This window comes from Podarcis pityusensis (genome assembly GCF_964106645.2).
Source record: "Podarcis pityusensis genome assembly, chromosome: 5".
In the NCBI taxonomy this organism is placed as follows: domain Eukaryota; kingdom Metazoa; phylum Chordata; class Lepidosauria; order Squamata; family Lacertidae; genus Podarcis; species Podarcis pityusensis.
The window spans coordinates 66,252,521-66,276,723 of record NC_138032.1 but is presented as its reverse complement, the minus strand read 5'-3'; the positions used below and the strand labels follow the sequence as shown (position 1 = coordinate 66,276,723).

General features: G+C 40.8%; 1 protein-coding gene across 10 annotated transcripts in view; it reads right to left on the bottom strand.

Moving 5' to 3' along the window:
* The window catches only part of SGMS1 (sphingomyelin synthase 1), a 64,950-nt gene that overhangs the window by 26,961 nt on the left and 13,786 nt on the right, over positions 1-24,203 (bottom strand). For 5 of the 10 annotated variants that reach the window (XM_081004582.1, XM_081004580.1, XM_081004583.1 and 2 more), the window contains exons 2-3: positions 11,038-11,096; positions 1,375-1,446 (exon numbers count right to left, since the gene is read on the bottom strand). The gene's annotated coding sequence lies outside the window, so the exon portion shown is untranslated. The remainder of the gene's footprint in view (positions 1-1,374; positions 1,447-11,037; positions 11,097-24,203) is intronic. The other 5 variants (XM_081004588.1, XM_081004587.1, XM_081004589.1 and 2 more) reach the window with 2 other exon arrangements.

The following is a 24,203-nucleotide window of genomic DNA, read 5'->3' as shown; positions in this document are numbered from 1 at the left end:
CTCTTGGAAGCTGGACATCCCTGAAATGAAGCGGGCGAGAACCTTTACAAAAAAAGATTGTCAGCCACTAGAATACATATTTGGGAAGCTATTCAAAACAATGCACAAAATATTTATTTAGCACATTTATATACCTCCCTTCATAATGCAAATTTCAGTACCGTTAAAATATGAATTGAAACTTGCAGGAAAATCTTATATCCCACATTGTTAGTCAAGCTGATGTTACTTCATGTGCTCACTTTTAGTACTTTAGCCTGTGTTTGCACACAGACACACACACAAACACAGATGTCTGTATGTGGGAGAGATTTGATGGTGCTTGCAAAAGTACATGGGAGAGGTGAAAGAATGCAAGAGATTTTACCTTCAGGGATGACTGATGCAGTACAGTGATAACTGCAAGTTGTTGGGCTTTTTAAAAAAAAAATTATCAGCATTTCTTAGGAATGTAAGCTTTCTTGTTTTGCCAAAATCCAGAGATTCCCTCCCTCTATCTAGACTTTACAACAAAACACATTTCCCATGCTTTTTATAAAAAAAAACAAAAAACTTGGCTTCAAAGTTTCCCCAGATATTGCAAATGAAAGGATCACTTACACATGAACCAAACTACATTGCAATTTTGATTTCAAAGTATTTGTAAAAACAAACCAGATAGTATGAACTTTGAAGGTGGAAAAAAAAAAAATACAGTCGTACCTTGGTTTTCAAACACCTTGTGAGTCAAAATGTTTTGGCTACCAAACGTCGCAAACCCGGAAGTGACTGTTCCAGTTTCCAAACTATTTTTGGACCTCAGACATCCAACAGGGCTTGTGCGGCTTCAGAAGCTGTGCTCTGGTTTTTGAACATTTTGGAAGTCGAATGGACCTCCAAGGTATGACTATATATTCTAAATGCACACTAAAAAAAACCAAACTACTATAAATGTGCAAAATAGCCAGATTAAGATTTGAACTTTGCAAGGTGCTTTTAGACAACTCTTACATAGTACTAATACATCTATCTATACTATTTCCTAAACTGGCTACTGTAACACCCTAGCAGGAACAAATTTAACATCTTAAGTATACAACATCAGAGTTTTCTTCCATGCAATTAAAGCTTTTTATTTTATCATGAATAGTACAAACAAGTATTTGAAACAAATATTTAATCAGATGTCACACATGGTGGGGGAAAACCTCTTCTTAATTCTTAATTCAGAAACATGGCCTCTGAAAGAATCTACTCAACTGTGCAGATAGTTGGTGACTTGAAACTGGGCTAAGAAGACATGCCTGCATGAATTAAACAGCACCAGTCTTTTTCTCTCTGGTGTGATACTTTACACATGTACTTTTTAAAAATAAAGAAATGGAACTGCCTTACCTATCTTGCTCCTTGAAGTCATAGTGTCACCCATCCTTTCAATTTGTTGCTGTCTTGCCTTTCATTTGTCTCCTACCAAGCAAGAAGAACTTTTTCACTAATCTCTCACTCAATGACATTGTTTCATATATATTTTTCTTACATACATTCTATAATACCAGGAAATACAAATTTAATTTTGCAAACATGTGTTTGGTTGCTGCTGGAATTCTCCTCATATACCCCACCTGCACACAATCTTGAGGACTGGATAAAAGTCCAATGTATATTTTTTGGTCTCATTTTTATTCCTGGGCAGCACTACAAATGTCCTCTTCCCCAATCCAATACTTATTTGGAACTCACATCGCAGCATTCCTGTGCCTCTGTGCCAGTTGCTGTGATGATAGGAGGCAAAGGGGAGTTAAAACAGTATCTGTGCCAAATTTCAACTACCTCAATCACTTTTCAGCGAGTGAATGAAGATCAAGCTTCATCACATAGAGACACTTGAAAGTCAATGTTCACAAACAATTCCAGCTACTTAACATAGGTAAAATACAACTGTAATTGCAGTGCAGTTAAAGAAAATTCATTTAACTCATCAGAAAACAAAATACAGTGGTACCTCGGGTTACAGACGCTTCAGGTTACAGACGCCACTAACCCAGAAATAGTACCTCGGGTTAAGAACTTTGCTTCAGGATGAGAACAGAAATCGTGCAGCGGCAGCAGGAGGCCCCATTAACTAAAGTGGTACCTCAGGTTAAGAACAATTTCAGGTTAAGAACGGACCTCCAGAACGAATTAAGTTCTTAACCTGAGGTACCACTGTACTTTACTGAAACTACAACATCTCATTAACATATATCTGCACACGCATATATCTAGCAAGAGCCAGACAAAGCACTTGTAGGCAGCCAGCACAAGGTCTGAGGTGAAAATTCCTTGCTTGATTGTCCTGTCCCTGTTTGCAAGCCAAACAAGTACATTCTTTGATCCACTGAGATACAGGGCCCCAGAATGCAACAAGACCAACCTTATACATTTTGAGAAGAATGTAGCTATGCTGGAAGAATTTGACCAGCTTCCAGGAACAGAAACAGATGCTGTTTCAAACTAAAAACAGCAGGAACAGGCGCACACATTGCTACACAAGTGTGGAGTGGTGGTCAGAGTGCTAGATTTCGGTGTGGGAAAACCCAGGTTAAAGAGCTTTACTCAGCTGCAATATTTATGGAATGTCTAGGGCAAGTCACTGTTCTCTCTGCTTTATCCCACCTCTCTGGGATAAAGATCCTTGAATCAGCTGGCTATATATAATAAAAAATGGTTACCCATTCTGATTTTGAGATGCCTATTCTCAGCAGCACATTTCTCAACAATTGCACACTATGAATCGGGTTGTTACTTTTATTGGTTTCTAAAGATGCAGAATAAGGATTTCTGCAAGTCACCTAAGAGAATGTGGGGCCTTTCGAATTCAGCTGTCTTCAGTGGTTTGGAACAAGATCAGATCAGTGATCTTCTTGCATGATAGGCTACCAATAACTGCAGAGGGTATACCATGTATGTTATATGCATAGAGTTTCTCTTATACTCCCCATCCTCATGCTGTTAACAAACCAGGAAAATAAGCCAAGATAGACATACAGACATTAAGCCAGGGTTCCCTGGTTTGGATACAATAGGGAATGGCGGCTTAATACAAACTAGAAGGGGTGAGGTATAGGAGCACTCAGCCCAAACATTAAATTGTGTGTGTGTGTGTGTGTGTGTGTGTGTAAAACCTGCAGAACTGCAGCTAACCTGCGTATTATTTTATATATTGTTTAACAAAGGACAAATGCCAAGTTTTAGTGGGTGGGGGATGCATGTGCGTACTTTACAATAGTCTGATCTAGAATTGTAAAAACTCTGAAAAGTGTTTGACTGATTACATGCACAGTAACCACAGTTGGGTCTCTCTTTAAAAAAAACCAAAAAACACCTCTTCACTCTTTTCAGCATTTCTGCCATCTTTAACAGTAAGAACTAGAAACTTTAAATAAACACACAGCTGATGGTGTTCTTGGAAGGGTCTGACCAAAAAAAATATGCACACGGGGCTATATTGCAGTCACTTTCCTACATGCAGCCTGCCTCAGCCTTCTTAAGCCAAAAGGGTGTTTCCCCAAATGCTTTGCTGTGGCAACAGCTCCAAAACAAAAACAGTTGCATTGTACAGCCATGAATAATTTGCAATATTCAACAGCAACAGTTTCAGTTCTTCCCCGAAATGAATCATAACATAATACTTTCAAGTCAGTCATTTCCATGTCAGTATCCGTTGCCATAGTGGCAGACAAATGCCACCTTTATTGCCTTACCCAAAACCTTATGATGAAGCAGTGTGCTTTTACAAATACACCTTCTAAAGTTGCATCAAAAACACTGAGCAGGTCTCTACAGAAGCTATTAAATATGCTCATTTTGAGAAAGGTTTGTTAAGATGCATGTTAATCAAGTACAATAAATCCCAAGGGATAGATGTGTTTTCCTCTGCTGTCCTTGGCAATTATCCAAGTTCTTAAAAAACACATGAAAAAACCTCCAGAAAGAGTTGTGATCATTTTCCAAGACAACTCAAGGCTTAGAAAATGTGTTCCTCCATGCACAACAGATCTTGCATCTTCTAAAACAACTTTCCTGCTGGCCCCTCCAAACACCCCACCTTCCAACTGGTTACTGGTGTGTAGAAACGGGAGCACCTCTTCATCACTCTAGTGTTTTGCTATACTGTATACTAAGGAGAAAGGTACTTTGGGTGTCATAGTCCATAAATATCAAGGGCATTTGTGCCAGTGTGCTGGAAATGGAGGAAGGGGATAGATCTTCCTTCCCTATATATCTCCAGGGTGGGGAGGGGGAGAGAGAAAGGTGGGCAGGGAATTTAATCTGAGACTGAAATGAATCAGAGAACTTGTAAGGCTCACCTCCACCTTCAGGTAGGCTTTTTTAGGAGCCATCAAAGTTATTCTCAAAGTACTTGACCTGGGAGAACTTTGCCAGCAATCTCCAGTGATTTCCTTGAAACGTGGTAGTCCAGGTGCCATCAAATCTTTCTGTTAACCAACAACTTAACTGCAGGCTTAGCCACATTATTTATTTATTAAAAGTACATCCTGCCCTTCTAACAGCATGCTCACAGACAGCTTAGCAAAACTGTGAAAAAGAGTATCAAATTAATAAAATTCACAATATCTACTTCTTCCAGAAGGGATGACAAATTGAAGGCTGTTCCTCTCCTATTAGCAATTGGTAGACCTGTAGCTACACCAGGAATTGAGAGCTTTGTTGATTTGAGTACTCCTGGAACTGAAAAATGTGGTTTTCAACAAGGGTGAAGAGATGATCACACTATGGATAGTGGCAGTTAAAGAAAGCAAACATATATATATCACGAGTTACAGGGCAGTGGTTTGCCAACTTTGTTGTATTGCAGAACACACTGCTAGTTCTTTGGGTTCTCAGAACATTTTTCAGCTCCAGGAGTACTCCAAACAATAGGAATCAAAAGTAAATAAATGTTAACAGCATAGGATCAAAAGAATTGGTGTGAGCCGCAGATCTTACAAGCTTTAGACAATGCTGAAGTGAAGAACTAAATCAAATTCAGTGTTGCCTGTGGGACCCAATGGTCATCTAGTCCAGCCCCCTGCCATGCAGGAATCTCGACTCAAACATCCATGACAGGTGGCTTAAAAACCTCCATGGAAGGAAAGTCCACCACGTCCCAAGGAAGACTCAGAATCTGAGCATCTGATAACTTCCTTGCCAGGGAGCTGAAAAACAATAATAGGCATCAAGACACAGTTTGCCCTCTTTTTCACTATGTTGAGCAGAATACCCCCCAAAAATATTACAAAACTGAGTCAGAACATGGTATGTACTAAGCAAGTGTAATCCAGAGTGGTTTTTATAAATAAAAATTACTAATGAGGATCAGGATTGGGTATTGCTCAGGCTCAGTATGCCCAAAGCCAAACATGAGGTTCACGAGCTTGAAGGCGTCCCTCGGAAACCCAGGTCCCAAGCCATTTAGAACTTCATTGCTTACTGCAAGCACTTTGAATTATTACTGAGATAGACTAGAGGCCTTTGATCTGAAATTAACTTGGCTGATGGGTTTCAAAAGAACTTCATTGTGATTAACTTCCACTGGATCAGACCCAAAGTCAATTTCCATAATTTCACTACTGTTGCTAACACCAAATCATAAAGGTCAATAACCAGTTCTATCTTCACCAATGGAAAGGTGAGAGAAGATGTGAGCTTATGAAAGAGTCCAAATTTCTAAACACTGGCCACAATCCAGAGCACATGCTGGACTTTCTCACTGCCAGCTGTGAAAGAGAAAGAACCTGATGTACTCAGAGCTGTTTATCATAGGTGTCACTAGAAGTCCTATAATCTGAGGCATTGCTCTGAAGTACTGATGTGCAAGATAAATTTGTTAATAAACCAGTAGTACTTATCAACTTTCCAGGAGCAACAAGAGCTTGGGCTCTTTTTTTGTGGAAAGAAGAGCTCATTTTGTTTAGCATGACTTTCCTGGAATGACTTGCTATTCCAAGCAGTTCAATAATCCAGTAAGTCTGTGCTTACCAGGAATGAGATAGATAGCATAGGCTAGTTTACATGATGTGGTTTGACGGGAGAAATCCAATTATTTTTTCAAAGGCTTAAGTAACCAAATTGCAACACTATTACCAGTTCAGTGGAAAACTCATAGTGAAAATGCATCTACATCACAAATACTAAACCCTGTCCAGTTAAAATTACTCTGCTTTCAAGAGAATAAATTCTACCCTCTGTCAGTATTGCTACACTTTTAATACAGCACATGTCCAGAAACAGGTTTCATTACATTGGCCCATTTATTAGGTTCGAAACAGCATGCAATGGAGTTTTTATTTACTTTGTGATTACACTGTCTTTGCAACTTACTGCTGTCATGTCCTCTTTGCAACTCTTGAACTGCCAGGATTTCAACAGAACCTGAAAGGGCACTTTATGAACTGTAATATATAACAAGTCAAGAACTGGATGTTACTCTGAACGAGACTGCAATGTTCACTGGGAAATTATATGCGATACTATCAAGAGAATATGAAAAAAAACATGTGAAAAGGATCTAGGAGTCTTGGTTGACCACAAACTTGACATGAGCCAACAGTGTGACGCGGCAGCTAAAAAAGCCAATGCAATTCTGGGCTGCATCAATAGGAGTATAGCATCTAGATCAAGGGAAGTAATAGTGCCACTGTATTCTGCTCTGGTCAGACCTCACCTGGAGTACTGTGTCCAGTTCTGGGCACCACAGTTCAAGAAGGACACTGACAAACTGGAACGTGTCCAGAGGAGGGCAACCAAAATGGTCAAAGGCCTGGAAACGATGCCTTATGAGGAACGACTAAGGGAGCTGGGCATGTTTAGCCTGGAGAAGAGGAGGTTAAGGGGTGATATGATAGCCATGTTCAAATATATAAAAGGATGTCACATAGAGGAGGGAGAAAGGTTGTTTTCTGCTGCTCCAGAGAAGCGGACACGGAGCAATGGATCCAAACTACAAGAAAGAAGATTCCACCTAAACATTAGGAAGAACTTCCTGACAGTAAGAGCTGTTCGACAGTGGAATTTGCTGCCAAGGAGTGTGGTGGAGTCTCCTTCTTTGGAGGTCTTTAAGCAGAGGCTTGACAACCATATGTCAGGAGTGCTCTGATGGTGTTTCCTGCTTGGCAGGGGGTTGGACTCGATGGCCCTTGTGGTCTCTTCCAACTCTATGATTCTATGATTCTATGAATAGCAGCAAGCAATAATACAGTTGTACCTTGGATCCTGAACACCTTGCAAGTTGAACGTTTTGGCTCCCAAATGCCGCAAACCCGGAAGTGTGTGTTCCAGTTTGCTAACGTTCTTTGGAACCCAAACATCCGACGGGGCTTCCACGACTTTCAATTGGCTGAAGGAGTTTCCTGTAGCCAATCGGAAGCCGTGCCTTGGTTTCTGAACGTTTTGGAAGTCGGAGGACTTCCGGAATGGATTCCGTTCAACTTCCGAGGTAAAACTGTATGCCGAGTATGAACAATTACCATCATACCGACTTCACCACTGTTTAACTCACTAGTGGAATTCTACAATGGTGAAATTTGCAAAGAGTCCCAAAAAGGCACAATGCACCATTTAAAATAGGAGGGTGGTATGAGAGGGTGGGGTCAGGAACCTATCGTAATAGAAACTGCACAGGCAGGAGTGTGGGAGGCAAACCTCCCTTTCTCTTAGAGAATGATCAATTCCTCAGTAAGCATGGCAAAAGAAAAAATCAAAAACATGGAGGGAAAGCTCCAATCCTTCAGGTAGCAAGGCCTGATTAATAGTTGCTAAAATTGGTTATGTTATGGTTTATTTCTATGCTGCTTTTTGACCCAACGACCCCCCAAACAGTGAATATATTAATACAGAATAAATATGCAGTAAAAATACAACACATACAGTAAATCAAAACAATGTACGACAGCAACAGCACAAAATACCTGCCAGCCGCACTGGATATGAGTTTGTAAGCTGCATTCATGCTCTCACTACAGATACAGCTCCCCTGCATAACTTTCTCCCAGAAACCAAGTTCACCCATATCCCTCCCACCCCATGCCTCAGCTGCCACAACCTCTCACCTAGAAGCAAGCCCATCTACAACCAATCGCCCAGGAAGAGTGCCCTCACTCTCATCATGCCACAAAAAAGGGAAAACCCTTTCGGTGTTTCATCCTTCCAGACCATCCCATTAGCGCCGGCCTGCCAGCACTAACCCACCACCAACAGAGGCTTTCCCACTGGAAGCCAGCTACGGTTGTGGCAAAATTCATGCTCTTTACTGGCAGGTCTAGCTAGCCAAACTTTCTGTTTCCACTGACAGGCTGCAACAGATAAGGGCTGGGGAGGCTAAGGCTGCTATCCTAGCCTCCTAGCGAGCATCAGTCATGTTACGGCTACCCGCTTCCTCTCTGATCCAGTGGTGGCTGGACTCAAGAAGGAATGGAAATCTTCATCAACCAATAGATCTTGGGAAGAAGTAGGCTCCTACTGAATGAGAAAAGACACTACCCATTGTGGAGTGCTGTCTGGTACAAGCAGAAATTAATGTACACTGCAGTTACCCTTTCTGACATAGGCTGTCTTACAAACCTAGGTACATGGAGGTCTAATCCTTCAAATAATTTCATATGGTATGCTCGGCTCTATGAAGAAGTGACAGTTTTTCAAATATTTGGTTCATTGCACCCAACTAGCATATTCCTACACTAAAAAAAGAACCATTGTTACATTTATGTTAACACTCAATATTTTTCTTTCACAGCAAGTATTATATCCCTGACTGCACAAGGAGACTTGTCTATTTATCAGAACCAGAATGCATCACTTATTCATCATAATCTTTTTTATTATGTACCTAAGGATACATTGTCTTTATTCTACAGACACAGGAGAATAACTAGGACAAATTATTCCATATCAGTGACAAACTCTTTTTCCAACCTGCTCTAAACCTCTGGCTGGAGCTAGCAGGATCAACATTCATCATTTCTGAATTAAGTACACCAACTGAATTTGGGGTGGGTGAGGTGTTATTTTTTATTCGGTTTTTCTATTAATTTTCGGCTATACATTTTGTAGGGTCCATAGATGTGTAATTCTCTTCTACTTGTACTATTATCTGACAGCTGATCTTGGAAGCTGTACTTGATGTTTTATTATAGTATTTTTAAAAGCAGATCTCAAAAAAATAATATCCTTATATTTATTCTCATAAGGCTAGGCAAGAAAGTGTTTTTATTTTTTTTGCATGAACATCCTACAGTGCTCTCACAGTCATCATAGAATGAACTACTGAAGAAACCCTGTGGCAGACAAACTGCAATACAATCCCAAATGCACCATTACAAACCGGGGGGAAACCAAGCAAGGTGGTTTCTGTAGCATCTGGTCTAAAACTATTTCCTCTTCTCTTACCCTACGTTTTTTTCCTCCCAATATTGCCTCGAGTATTTTTCTTAGATGTGTTAAAATATTCAGAACAGGAATATTCCTCCAAGCGAAACGCAAATTACTTATTTCTCAAACCCTTAATTAAAACGTGTTGTAAGAAAATCAGCATTTAAGTAAAGGGTGGGGGGACTGTATGAACAGCTCTGCCTCACAGCATGGGATGGGAACACATGGGAGTCTTGGCCCTTCCAAATCCAATCTGTGTACAGTGCAAGTCTGCGTGGGGAGCACATAGAAAAACACACGAACCTCCTAGCGGAACAAATGACATTTTATTTGTGTAAAGTGATTGATTCAAAACGTTAATAAGCAAAGTTACAAGCATGGCGATCTCCTGGTGCTGTTGGAAACCAACACCCACCAGTCCCAGCCAGTGGCGAAGCTGCATGCTCCGGCAGCTGGGGCGGAGAGCAGGCGGTGGCGTGGCTGGTGCATGTCCCGGGGGCGTGGCACATCACCTGCGGGGGCATGGTATAAGTCCCAGGAGCGTGGCGCACTGCCTGGCATGGCAGGGGGTGCGCGGCGCGTTCAGGGGCGGCCATGATGGAACCCCCCTCTCCCATGGTGCCAGGGGTGATGCTCTCCCCCCGCCCCCCCATTCCTCTGCCAGCGGTCCCAGCAATGCATAGGGATGATGCAAATTGTAGGCCACCGAGGCCAGAAAGGCATCACATTGATTACTCTGATCTAGAGGGTAGGAACATTAAAATAAGAGGTGGGGGTCACACTGAAACATCCACACTTTGACTCCTTTAAAGTTAATACATCTAAATTTGACTTAGTATATGAAAGAGCAGCTATATAATCTGTTACATCATGTGGGCAACAACACTGGAGAGAGCAGGGTGCTCATTGTTAATGAAACCTCTTTCAGCAATGGGCTTTCATTAAGATCCAAAATTCCCATTTTGCTCAGTTGTTATACATGTTGTCAGTTTTTTGGTCTTCTGAAATTACGCTTTTATGTGCTCCAACTATAACCACAAAGGGATTGTCTGCAGTTGTTGTTTATTAGTCTTTTAAAACTATTTGCATATTTATGTGTTGCCCAATTAATTCAAGGGCAGCTTTTTAGTAATCAAAATATTTTTAATTTAATTTAATTAACTGACTGATCAGTGAAAAGCTTTACAGGGGTAGAAAACGTACACTTGCATAATAATAGCTAAGCAACTTAACAATACCAAGCAAAAAAAAATAAATGAAAAACAAGTTGTGAATAAGCATAATAGAGGGGCTGACAAAACCACAAATCCCCCTTCAGCCAGGCAACTCACTAGGGGGTCTTGGGCCAGTCACTATTTTTCAGCCTAATCTGCCTAACAAGATGGGGGGGGGGGCAGAGAATACTACTGATGCTACCTTGAGCGTCTTCAAGGGAAGGTATAAATGCAGCAAACAAATGTGTAATTTTTAATCACTTTTTTCCCAAAGGCTATGCAAATTTTTTTAAAAAACCATTAACCACATAGGTGAAAAGCACCTTAACAAACCACTCATTACACAGACTGCCCCAGAATAACCATTGACATAGTTTCAGATAAGTGCATTCTATTTTCTAAATTGAAAAAACTCAACAGAATAGTGGGAATTTACCATCATAATTCAATTTTCCATCTGAGATTAATCTTCTTCTTAGCTTCAAACGTCGCTTTCTAGAAAGAGAGAGAGAGAGAGAGAGAGAGAGAATGAGTAAGCCTATAGTTCTTTTTTAATATTTCAGATAATTACAGCTTTCAGAGTGAATGCATTCCCCATTGCTTAGTTTCTCATTCTTGAACGCTGGATACACAAAAGGGGGTTATCATCATTAACTATCCCATGCACACAATACTTTTGCTGCAGCTTGGCTTCCCAAACTATACACGTGAAATAACACTCAAAGGTGTGTGCATTCTTCCCTGCAGGCAGCTTATCTTTGTAAAAAAACAAACAAACAAAAAAACCTCCTGAACGGGTCCTAGATTCAGGCATGATATTGCTCAAATATTCTCAAACTATTATTTCTCCCATGGCTTGTGCACTGTAACCAACCATATTAATTACATACATTAACAGGCTAAAGTATTATTTTTCTTTATGGCCAGCAGTTTTCTTTGCCAGGTTTTTCTGATGCTGAAAGCATGGGCATAGGGAAGAGGGGGTAGCTGCCCCCCATTCAAGTAAATAAATAAAAATGCTTAACTGGCCAATTGCATCACAGATAACTCGGTTCTGCCCACCAAAACATAAAGCCTGTCCCCACCATTAAATCCTGACTACGCCAATGCGCTTAAGTACCAGATTTAGTTACTCTTTAACTAGGAATAACTTAGAAATTTTACTTATGATGCCTACGACACAGATGAAATCCAGTGGAACTTTGGATTTTGCCCTCAAATGAAGCATCGTCAGTGTGTTTTATAGCCATAATTTTACTGTTATTTCTTACTGTGAATAATGACTTGGAAAGTATGTTGATAACTTCTAAAATGAACTAGTTCCCTCCGTCATCAAAAGCTGCGCAGTATGTGCACTAGGAAACGGCAACGGATACTGATATTATGGGTAATGTTATTTTTGGTCTCAGAGCATAATTGATTGCTATGTTAGGGATCAGGAAGGATTTTCCACATTTTTCCGATCTGGTGGCTGACTCAGGCAAGAAAGGAAATGTTGACCTTTCTGTGCAGCATGAAGGATTGTTATATCCCTGCCTGAGTCACAGGAGAACCATTTTAATGTGCATACCTATCCTCCTAGCATCCAAAGCAATCAGTACTTTATGCTAATGTGACAAGCCCAATTAACAGGAAACAAATAGTAAGCCAACGGTATTATCTCAACAGCATGGGGCCCCCAACAGTCATTTGATTCAGCGGTACATAGAGAAACTGCTGTCCTTGCCACCATTACAAATCCACACTATGTTCCACAGAAAGATACAATATGAATTATTGGGAAATATAATGGGAAAAGTCCGCATTTCATGGATTTAAATAAAAGACTGTAACTACACATGTGTTCCTCTGGGAACACACTACTAGCTTCCATATTTTGGAGCAGTGGCATCTAATACCACATGTCCTATGAGTAGTGCAGGCATTAAGCACTCGCCTTTTCCATCTTGAGTCACATTAACAATGCAATTCTAATCATAGATAGGTAGCCGTGTTGGTCTGCCATAGTCAAAATAAAAAAAATCCTTCCAGTAGCACCTTTAAGACCAACTAAGTTAGTTCTTGGTATGAGCTTTCGTGTGCAAGCACACTTCTTCAGATACCAGATTTTTTTTATTTTAATTCGAATTCTAATCATGTCTACTTAGAAGAAAATCCTACTGAATTCAACAGATAAGTGGGGTTAGGACTTGAAGCCTAATCTATCTTCTTGACCGAGAGCTCTTATATCATAAACCTAGCCAACCCAAGGAAATTTTGAAGTTAAATGTTAAAGAGTTAAATCTAACCCATTTCAATGTTCAATCTACCCAATCCTAAAATCTGTGACCCAAGCTTTGGTACTGATTGTGAAGATTCTCTATCTAGGCCAAGTCCATTATGTAATTTCAGTAATCTTTCATACTAACCCTCATTAGTTTGGCGCATTCTCCAGGGTATCTTGGGTCATGTGTTATATACCATTCCCTTTTCCAGCTAATAAATTAAGGAACTTAAAACACAAAAATCTGTATAGACCATGCAACAGCATTCTGCCTATTTGTTGTGAATTAGAGATGGCTGAAGATCTCCAATTAGCTGATAGTAACACCATCCTTATTCCAAAATCAGTGGTAATACCATTTCCTACTGCTCCTTCCCAGTTTAAGGCCCTGTACAAAGAAAGCCAGTCTTCCTCCCTTATGTTGATCTCTACAGTCCTAATAGGAGTGTTGGCCATTCCCATCATGTACAGTGGTACTCGGGTTAAGAACTTAATTCGTTCTGGAGGTCTGTTCTTAACCTGAAACTGTTCTTAACCTGAGGTACCACTCCCACTGCTGCCTCACCGCCGTGTTCTCATCCTGAAGCAAAGTTCTTAACCCAAGGTACTATTTCTGGGTTAGTGGAGTCTGTAACCTGAAGTGTCTGTAACCCGAGGTACCACTGTACGCAGCATGGCAAAGCATCTTCACCCCGGTGCATCCGTTTCATGAAGGTAAGGCAGCTGGCAGTGGGTGGGTGGCGGGCCAAGTCGGCCTGGCCAGGTTGGGGGGTGGCGCGTGACATCATGCACACGCAATGCCCCCCCAAATGTTGGAAGGACCTCTGTATACATCTGTTTACACTTCCATTCTTGCAGCTGTCAAATAATTATAGAATAGTACAGTTGGAGGGGGCCCAAGGGTCATCTAGTCCAACCCCCTGAAATGCAGGAATCTGACAGGTGGCCATCCAACCTCTGCTTAAAAGCCTTCAGTGAAGGAGAGACCACCACCTCTCATAGGAGTCTGTTCAACTGCCAAAGTTCTTCCTGTTTAGTCGGAATCTCCTTTCTTGTAACTTGAATCCACTGGTCATCTGCAAGTTTGATTAGCATTTCCTCAATACGTTCATCCAAGTTGTTTATAAATATGTTGAACAACAGCGAGCCCAGGGTAGAATCCTGCAGTACCCCACCTGTCACCTTCCCCCCAGGATGATGAGGAGACGCTAGTGAGCACTTTCTCTCAGGCAATTTCTTTATTATTTCTTTTTTTCTCACCTGTACTGTGTTCCCTGTGTTGTCTGCAAGTATTTTGTTCTAGCTTTGCCTTTCTTAGCATTCCTCTCTCTTCTGAGTGTCAGTACAGTACAAGGTGAACTTTCCGTCACTTTTACAGTTAGTACATTGTTTCTGTCTAATCAAGCATCATCTCACTTTCTAAGACAAGACCAGTAAGCTCACATTAACCTGCTATCCTCTGCATAAGAAATAATTCAAAATAGAAAGCAATTCCCTTTCCTTACCCAAGGACTCCAAGTTTCCTTTTGCTGTGATAAAAACCTACTTTAAAAATATTTGCCATTTCCCTGCAACCATCAGGATGTAGCACAAGTAATTTAATGTATTTGTATCTGTATATGAACTGAATAATTATTTGATTGCTATACTGTACTAAATATAAAAAAAACTCACCCAAATATCAAGCCATAAAAGCCAGCAAATGGGGGGGGGGGAGAGTAACCTGACATTTCTCTGGCATACAATTATGTCGAAATTCAAAGCAGTAATCAGAGAAAAAATTAATATAAACATTATGAGTCACAGCGTTGGTCTGTGCGAACAGCTTCACCTCGCGTATCTATCAGCCTGGGGGTCCTTGCAACAGGTATCTCACCTGCAATATCAACAGTTGGGAATATAGGTGTGGTGTTACCGCACAGGGAAATTAATCTGGTTCAAACAGGGTCAACATTTCCTTGCTTAAAACAAAGTACTTCACATGGAAATATAATTGTACCTGAAAGAATTATTCATGAAATATTCCGGAAGTAGGATTCTAGCTCAAATGTTTGGGTTTTTTGTTTTTTGTTTTTTAAAGGGACTGTTGCCTAAACTATGGGAAGTGACAACTGTCAATTTAGCAAGGGAATGGCCTATTTAAAAGTGAATACAAAGGGTGCGGGACATGGGTGGCGCTGTGGGTTAAACCACAGAGCCTAGGACTTGTCGATCAGAGGATTGGCGGTTCAGATCCCTACGACGGGGTGAGCTCCCGTTGCTCGGTCCCTGCTCCTGCCAACCTAGCAGTTCAAAAGCACGTCAAAGTGCAAGTAGATAAATAGGTACCGCTCCGGCGGGAAGGTAAATAGCGTTTCCGTGCGCTGCTCTGGTTCGCCAGAAGCGGCTTAGTCATGCTGGCCACATGACCCGGAAGCTGTACGCCGGCTCCCTCAGCCAATAAAGCGAGATGAGCGCTGCAACCCCAGAGTCGGTCACGACTGGACCTAATGGTCAGGGGTTACCTTACTTTTACCTTATAAAGGGGTATAAAAGAAGTTTGTTTTTTAAAAAAACAATGAACCTGGGCTTCATTTTCAGAGATTGGCAGAAAAGTTCAACACTGTCACATTTGATTTCATAAAAGGAAATTTCTCTAAAATGACAGGGCTAATAAAAAAGTTAAAAGGCAAAGCCAATGGATTCAAATCTCTCCAGAACACTGTGGGTGGATCCAACTAAGTTGTTGTATGAGTAGAATGAGGTTCGCTCGTGCAATGGGACTTCCCCAGTCTCCCCCCCCCCTCAAAAAAAAAATCTGCTCTGGGGGGCTGGGGGGGAAACCCAGAATAGGTTCAGGGGGGTTGGGGCATGCATTCCACTTCTATATTTTAACACTATACTGAATTGTACCTTTGTGGATTAATCAAAAACGCATTCAAAGAAGCTGAGCTGGAATGCATACTGTCACATGAAGGGTTGGTTTTCATTAGAAGCATGGTAGGGAAGGGGTTAAGCCTCTCCTCCTGCATGCTTTGGATGAATATTGCCTTCCCTGAACCTATGCTGAAGTTAGACAATATGTTAAATCATGTGGTTAGCAACCATGTAAGGGGATTTTGAAAAATACTAGGTACTAACTTTACGGATGCATCCTCTCTACAAGAAAAGTCCACAGTTTCAACACTTTGTAGTTCAGCAAAAGGGAAATTACAGAGGAACATGATCAACATTCATAAAAACCTTGCAAGGGTGTAGAGTCTAGACAAAGCTTCTCTTTCCACCCCTCCCTCAATATACTGAACCTGGGGCCATACAATTATGTCAAGAAGTGGGAGATTCAGAACAGACAAAATGGACTTCTTCGCATTGCGCAAAAAACTATGAAATTAGACAACACAAGATGTGGTGATGGCCACTACCCTGGAGGCCTCTAAAGAGGACTGGACAAATTCATATCAATGATAACGATGGCTATCTGCTACCTACAGGATCAGAATGTGCCACTTTTTATTTATTTGTTCCTTTATGATCAATTTTAGTTAAGGTTTTCCAACACACTATACAATAAGAAACTAACTAATCTAGAAATAAATAATAGAGAACAATATATAAAAAAGGAAAGAAAACAGAAGAGAGGGGGGAAACAAAATAGTAACAACTGCCATAATAGTACTGATTCTAATAAAACACAAAGTTACATATTTATGTACATAGGTCTCTATCATCATTTAATCTTAATCTTCCATCTACATACAGTTTCCTCCTCCTAGCTCCCACTTGGGAGGCTTCCCCCCTTTCTCAGCCTCACACCCGGAGAAAGACCACTTACTTGAATACAACCCTGTCTTGCCTAAAGCCACGCAGAGAGTGCAAAGTCTTAAAATGGAGATGAGTACCCATAGCTCAGCTGTGTGTTTTTAAACTAGAAGGGAACCCACTGGATTTCATAGAATCATAGAATTGTAAAGTTGGAAGGGACCCTAAGAATCATGTAGTCCAATGCCTGGAATGCAGGAATATGCAGCTGTCCTGTACTTGCAACCTTGGCATTAATCAGCACCATGCTCTTTATCAACTGAGCTACCAATCCTCATTCTGCAGCCTTATGCAAACACAGTGTTATAACTTAACCCCAGCAACAGTATAGGCACACCTGCTTGGCTGGAGATTATTGCTACTTGGTCAGCCAGAAAAAGAGATAAATTGTTTTACTAACATATTGCACCTAGCCTATTGGATGGTAGAAACCCTTCATGTCAAATGGTGAAATTTTAGACACATATATTTCTATGCTTCTTAACTATGAATCAGAACGGTGGTCCAGTATATGGGATGTTGGACTTTTATTGAGGACCCTGCACTCAGATAGACTCACTGAATAATACTCAATAGGGCTGTTGTGAAGATTAATGTTGTATTACCCCTACCTGAGTTTTACGTCGGCAGTCTCTTTGAATAAATTAACCCGAATCCATCCATTTATCAGCAACAAGAGGAGAGTAGGGATATAGATTTCTACATATGTGCAAGTCTTAAGTGTTTGCTTTACTTTTTTTAGTCTTCCTTTATTTCTATGAGACAAAATAGCAGCTACGTACTTGAAAATCACAGAAATGTCAAAGTTGAAGGGTTTTAAAAAAAAGAATCCTAATGCAAATGAGTTCCAATAATCAATTCTGTAGTGGAGAACAACAAAAAAAGATGAAAATATATGCATCCACTACTAAAACTATTCATACTATTGCAAATAATGATGTTCCTAAATGGAAAGAACACTGCTAATTGCCTGCTGTCTGAAACCAGAATTTGATAAATAAGTTCAATTATTTTCCCTTGTAAATCCTTAATGGCACCTTGTCTGGCACAGGATATTTATTCTTATTGAAGGTTTGCAAAACCTGGCAGGTGCTATGAGACTTCCTTTACCTAGGCAATAGATTGTTAAAGCTGGGAGAATATTTATTTGAAGCATGTATCATATTTACCGTGCAAGATGATCTAGAAGAAAATAACAGTTTCTTGTTTGTTTTTAAAGCCAGGCAATGAAGTAATGCCACTACAAAACATTCCCCAAATGTAAACAGTTTTACTTACAAAAAACACTTTCGCACTATGTTAGAAGTGGGTGTAATATCCCATGTTCAAATAGCCAATTTAACTTAGAATCTTAACAGCTGGCTTTGAGATAACATCATTCCTCAGTCTACATCTACTTTGCAGGCTCTCCGTGAGGCTAAGATGCTACTCTAAAACCCATGGGGAAAGGGTTGGATGCAAATCAATCAAAACCAATAAAATTCTTTAAGATCCCACTTTCAACACAACTCACTTTCAAAAAGAATGTGTAAACAACAGATAAGTTCCCAAGAGCATCAATGGCCAACATTAAGGGTAGTCAATGTGATGTGCTCCAGATGATGTGGGACTACAACTGTCATCATCTCTGCTTATTGGTCATGCTGCCTGGGGCTGCTGAGAGCTGAAGTTCAACAACATCTGGAAAGCACCATGTTGGCTAGACCTGACCAACACATACTAAAGGCATACTTCTGAGTAGACATGGACAAGATAACTGTACATCCCAATGAGTTAAATGGAGCTTAGTCACAGGTATAGTAGGATTACAGCCTTGGGTGGTTTGTTTTTACTTGATTAAATGAACTGCTGTAGCTAGCCTCTTATATTTATTGGAAGCTGCTCCAGAAGCTCCTATAGCCCACTGGGTGTAAGGACATTTGGCCGCCTATCTCCCTGTGGACTCCAGCATAAGTAAATATGTACATAAGGGACTGAATGGCTATCAACATTTACATCCATTTAATACAAACAACATACACTGACGATCAGGTTTCACTGAGATAAAGAAGGGTGGGGAACCTGTGGCCCTTGGCCCTCAGCTTAATTTAGGGAGGTGGGGGAGTCTGCAAGGAGAGATGGAGGGTGAATACTAAAACGAATGGAGCAATGCAAAGAGAAAGAGGGAAAGCCCTATTCAAGCATACAATTCAAACCTCAGACAGCAATTTCTTCCTTCCAAGGTAACCCACTAGGGCAGGGGTCAGCAAACTTTTTCAACTGTCCCTCAGACCTTGTGGGGGACCGTGTCATGTGACAAAGACACATGAGAGCAGAAGCAGCAAAGCAGGCTGGGAAGTGCTGGGACTGTACAATCATTTGGGCCTACTAAAGTTATTCAGGCCTAACTGCTAACTGTTGAGTCACTCTGACATGTGACTTAGTAGCCAGTTTCTCTTTTGTGCTCTCTGTAAGATGTCAGTCAGAGTCAGTCTGTTTCAGTTGTGAACAGAGTCAGTATGTAATCTCAGTCAAACTGTTTGGAACCATGTTGTTTATGAAGAAGTTTATTTTAATTCAGTAAAGCTTTTATTCTTTAAAACTCTGCATTATTAATTTACGCTGCGTGTCAGACCGGACTATATTTTGAGAAATAAATAAATGAATGAATTCCTATGCCCCACAAACAACCCAGATATGCATTTTAAATAAAAGCACACATTCTACTCATGTAAAAACACCAGGCAGGCCCCACAAATAACCCGGAGATGCATTCTAAATAAAAGGACACATTCTACTCGTGTAAAAACATGCCGATTCCCAGACCGTCCGCGGGCCGGATTTAGAAGGTGATTGGGCCGGATCCGGACCCTGGGCCTTAGTTTGCCTACCCATGCACTAGGATGAGAAGAAAGATTGTATGTGAGGGTGACAAAGGGTAGCCCTACCCACTTTTTGTTCTAGCCCCACCACCCACTGCTACTCAAATCCACCCTCCCCCAATCATTCATTTGGCAAAACAACATTAGGAAGCTATTAGGATCAGAAAGTCATCATTTATAGATAACTTAGACTAAATTAAAATTTAAGAATAATTCTAAGGAAGTGTAATATACATATAAACAGAGGTGTCCATGTGACAAATCCAGAGGGTGCTCCTGTACTGATTTACAATCGAAAGAAAATTTCATGCAATTAACATAAATGCATAAGTTCGTTTTGAAAAACAATGATGACTGCCTCAAAATACCCCTTTGAATACTATTTTTTGGTCATAATTCCCACTCTTATATCACTTCCAGGAGACTTTTATAAAGGGCACTGATGAACATCTAGGGAAGGCTGTAAAACATCAAATTGTTCTACAATTATGGTGCTGCCTTCAAAAGTCTCTGTGTGGGTCAGCATTGTATAATGGTACTGATGGTGTCAGCAGGAGACCATCGTAGCACCACCACAGGTTACAATGAACTTTTGTAGTCTATCTTGCAGCTTTTGAAAAATGCAGAATCCATGCAGCCTACAAGCTTAAGCCAATTCTTCTCTATTTCAGCAAAACAATTTATTTGCAAGAATACATAGAGAGCAATCAAAGGCAGGAAGATCTGCCAACACTTTCCATTTACTAAGGCAGAAAAGTGTCAATTACAGTATTAATTTATAGCACACTGAAAAGACAATCATTAACATCTGCCTAAATTATTCATAGCATTTTACTACAGAAAAGGGAGAGAAAAAGAGCAGCAAAGTTTGAATTCATAGGGTGCTGCTAGTCACTGCTGTTTCTAGGAGAAGAGAATGTGTTCCATTGTTAGTCTTTACATAAGTGAAAAGCTTGGCAGGAATTTTAAAGTCCCTCATGAAAAAGAGACCCAGGTTCCACAAAGATCTCTGCAGAACTGTCAAGCTAACATTATTCTAAAAATGTTGGAGACACAGAAAGCCTCTTTTCCAACTGAACAGCATTTGGACACGTGTGTCCCAAAATGTCAGCATTAACAAACCCAGAATTAATAGTAACTATATTTGGCTACCTCATGAGAAGAGAAGACTCCCTGGAAAAGACCCTGGTGTTGAGAAAGATTGAAGGCACAAGAAGAAGGGGACGACAGAGGACGAGATGGCTGGTCAGTGTTCTTGAAGCTACTAACATGAGTTTGAGCAAACTGTGGGAGGCAGTGGCCACAGTATTGGAGCCTCAGCTTCAGGTTCTGTCCTTCCCTTCCACTGAGCACTCAGGGCTGATTTCTTTAAGAATGGATCGGTTTGATCTTCTTGCAGTCCATGGGACTCTCAAGAGTTTCCTCCAGCACCATAATTCAAAAGCATAAATTCTTCAGTGATCAGCCTTCTTTATGGTCCAGCTCTCACTTCCATACATCACTACTGGGGAAACCATAGCTTTAACTATACGGGCCTTTATTGGCAAGGTGATGTCTCTACTTTTTAAGATGCTGTCTAGGTTTGTCATTGCTTTTCTCCCAAGAAGCAGGCGTCTTTTAATAATAGGGTAAGGCTAATATCTACTCAGGGTCTAAAGCAGGAATGGGGCAGGAAACATAATTTTGACACTTCTTGTATGTCCGGTGTACGAAAGTGTCAAAAGAAAAGACTGCTGTGGCAAAGATTGAGTGGACATTTTGTAGCAGACAAAGAATTCCTCAGCATCAACAAGCTACTGTTCTGTAACTTAGTACATTTACTGAATTCTGAATTACAAACCAAAAGGAAGAGGGTTTTAGGTCAAACGCTTTGATTCCAGCAACTCCAATACATATTTGTCGCTCCAGGTGTACAAAAGCTTCACTGAATGCAAACCTTTCCCTTCAAAAGAAGAGGGCAGAAATTGTTGTGCATATATGTCTTGTGTGTATTCCATTTATCTATAAAATGTGCTGTGAAAAAAATATTGCCTGCTTAATAAATGAGGCGGTCAACAAAATCATTTACGCTTGCTTGCTCCATCAATGGACACACTGCCAACTAATTTTAAACTTTGATGTCTCTTGCTTGATATCTGTGTGAAAACATGTTTGCATTTATAGCACGAAAAGGAAGCAGTTCTAGAAAAATAGCTCTATTATCTGAAGAACAAAACAAAAGTTCAAGAACAGCCCAAAATATTCTTAGAAGAGATCAAGTGTTCAGCAAACAATAGACATTTCCTTCAGGACCTAATGTACTTGCTATGGGACAGGGTGAGTGAAGCCAAGAGAATAACTTGCTACACAGGACAACAAAAGTCCCAGCTAACTAAAAAAGCTCCACATTATGGATCTATTCCCCGTATTGTCTACAACACTGACTATCTTGTTTTCTGGAAACACACACCTGCAAGGTCATAACAAAACCTGAGAGAGATATTGCTTCTATTTTGCTGTAGTTTTGTTCAACACATTCTCTTCTAATATATCACACATGGGGTCACCATTATCTTCCTCAACAAGGCAAGATCAGGAATATTATACCTGTAACATTCTAAGATAGATTCTTTACACAATCATTGTCACTCCAGCTCTCAACGGCAATTTTCTTAAACTCTAAATGCTTGAATATAGGCAAAGCAAATTTGTTTGTCTTTTGAGCAGGATAACACTCCTGGCTGCCCAGCCTGGCATACACACAGAAACATGAAAATAAAGTTTTATAAAGCAGACAAAATTCCATTCAATCAGAAAAAGTCCTGGTAACAAGCACAAACCTATTGGTTATTTTTAATAAAATATGTAAGAGTAAGATTATATAATTGAATTTAGGTCTTCTGCCCTTTAATTCTGGTGGGAAAAACTCCACTTTATATATGTCAACCTACTGATTTGTCTACGAGCATTCAGTATCTTGTTCATAAGAGAAGGTTTAGCCATGTGCATGGCTTGGACCTTGAGCCAATTCTACTCTTCTTTTTAATAAAAGTACCCTGTCTTGTTGGGGAAACGGGTGGCGCTGTAGTCTAAACCACAGAGCCTAGGGCTTGCCAATCAGAAGGTCGGCGGTTCAAATCCCTGCAACGAGGTGAGCTCCCGTTGCTCAGTCCCTGCTCCTGCCAAGCTAGCAGTTCTAAAGCACGTCAAAGTGCAAGTAGATAAATAGGTACTGCTCCGGCGGGAAGGTAAACGGCTCCCTCAGCCAATAAAGCGAGATGAGCGCCGCAGCCCCAGAGTCGTCCGCGACCTGACTTAACGGTCAGGGGTCCCTTTACCTTTACCCTGTCTTGTTACGTGCTGGTTTAAGTTTCAAAACTAGAATTAGCAATTATCTGCTTTCTAACGAGCATGAGGAAGCAGCAGCTCAATATGGTTTTATAGCAAAGCCCCAGGGACCATAACGAGACAACTGATCAACAAGACCGTAGATGGAGATGGAGAAATGCAGACAATGCATTTGTGAGAGACATGATCACTCCCCAGTACCCTCTCCGGCTGCAGGAAACCCAGAAAGTTTATTGATCTTCTGAGGAATTCCAGGCGATGAAATGGGCTGGATGGTTAGAGCACAGGTGGCACAAGTCTTGGGTGAATACAGCAGAGAATATGTGAAAGCATATAACCATAGCTACCATGTGGTGCTGTTGGCAGAGTGGAAAGTCTATTTATCTGCCTCTATTGCATCCTCAGAACAGCTCTCGCTCAACAGGCTGGTTAAACCCAATCTGAGGGGGGAGAAACAGCTAATCACTCTGAAGTGCACTGGGATGCATTTATAAAAGCACCGAGAACAAAGCTGCAGACATCTGTATCAAACTGGACACCACAGTTGAGGCAGGTCCTGCAGATCTGTGGAATCAGTTTCAATTCCTGAGGCCTGAGAATAATAAACTGGACATTTGCAGGCAGTGTTAGAAACTCAGATATGTAAGCTAGGCACCAAATGGCTCCTTAAAACAGGGTTATGGCCACCAAAATTGAATGCCTAGTTGCTATTGGGGGCCAGATGGCTCGAAAGTTGTATTTTTCAATATGCATTTTTGGTTCCTGAAATTTGTTCTGATTGTGTAGATAAAATATTACAGATAGAATTACTGTTGCTGGTTTGGGAAAACAGGCAAGATCCAAGGATTCCTAGGCATGCACCTCCAGATGGTGGAGACATCAGGTGCCATCCTGGCACCCAGGCATCTTCACTTAGTGACAAGCTACATACAGCATGCGCCTGGTGCCTGATGAATTTCGAACACTGCTTTCAGGGGTTAGGCTCTGCGAATGCTCTCACCCCATGCTCTCACCCCACAGTTTAGAGGAGATCGCAGTTTAAACCAGCCTTCCCTCACCTGGTGTCCTTCAGATACTGTTGGCCTCAAACTCCCAGTCTCGGCCAGCCTGCCAATGGTCAGGGAAGTCAGGAGTTTTAGTCCAAAACACCTCAGGGCACCAGGTTGGGGGAAACTGCTGTAACCAATATATCTTCAAAATAAGTTTTCACATCACATTTTAGTCTTCAGTTTCACTTCCAAATGATAAGAATCCCATCAATGGACTACCTTATTTCTGATGTTCTAAGTATTAAAGTTGTGCATAATACACTAAAGCTAGTTATTCTGCTGCAAATATGAAACATAAAAGAAA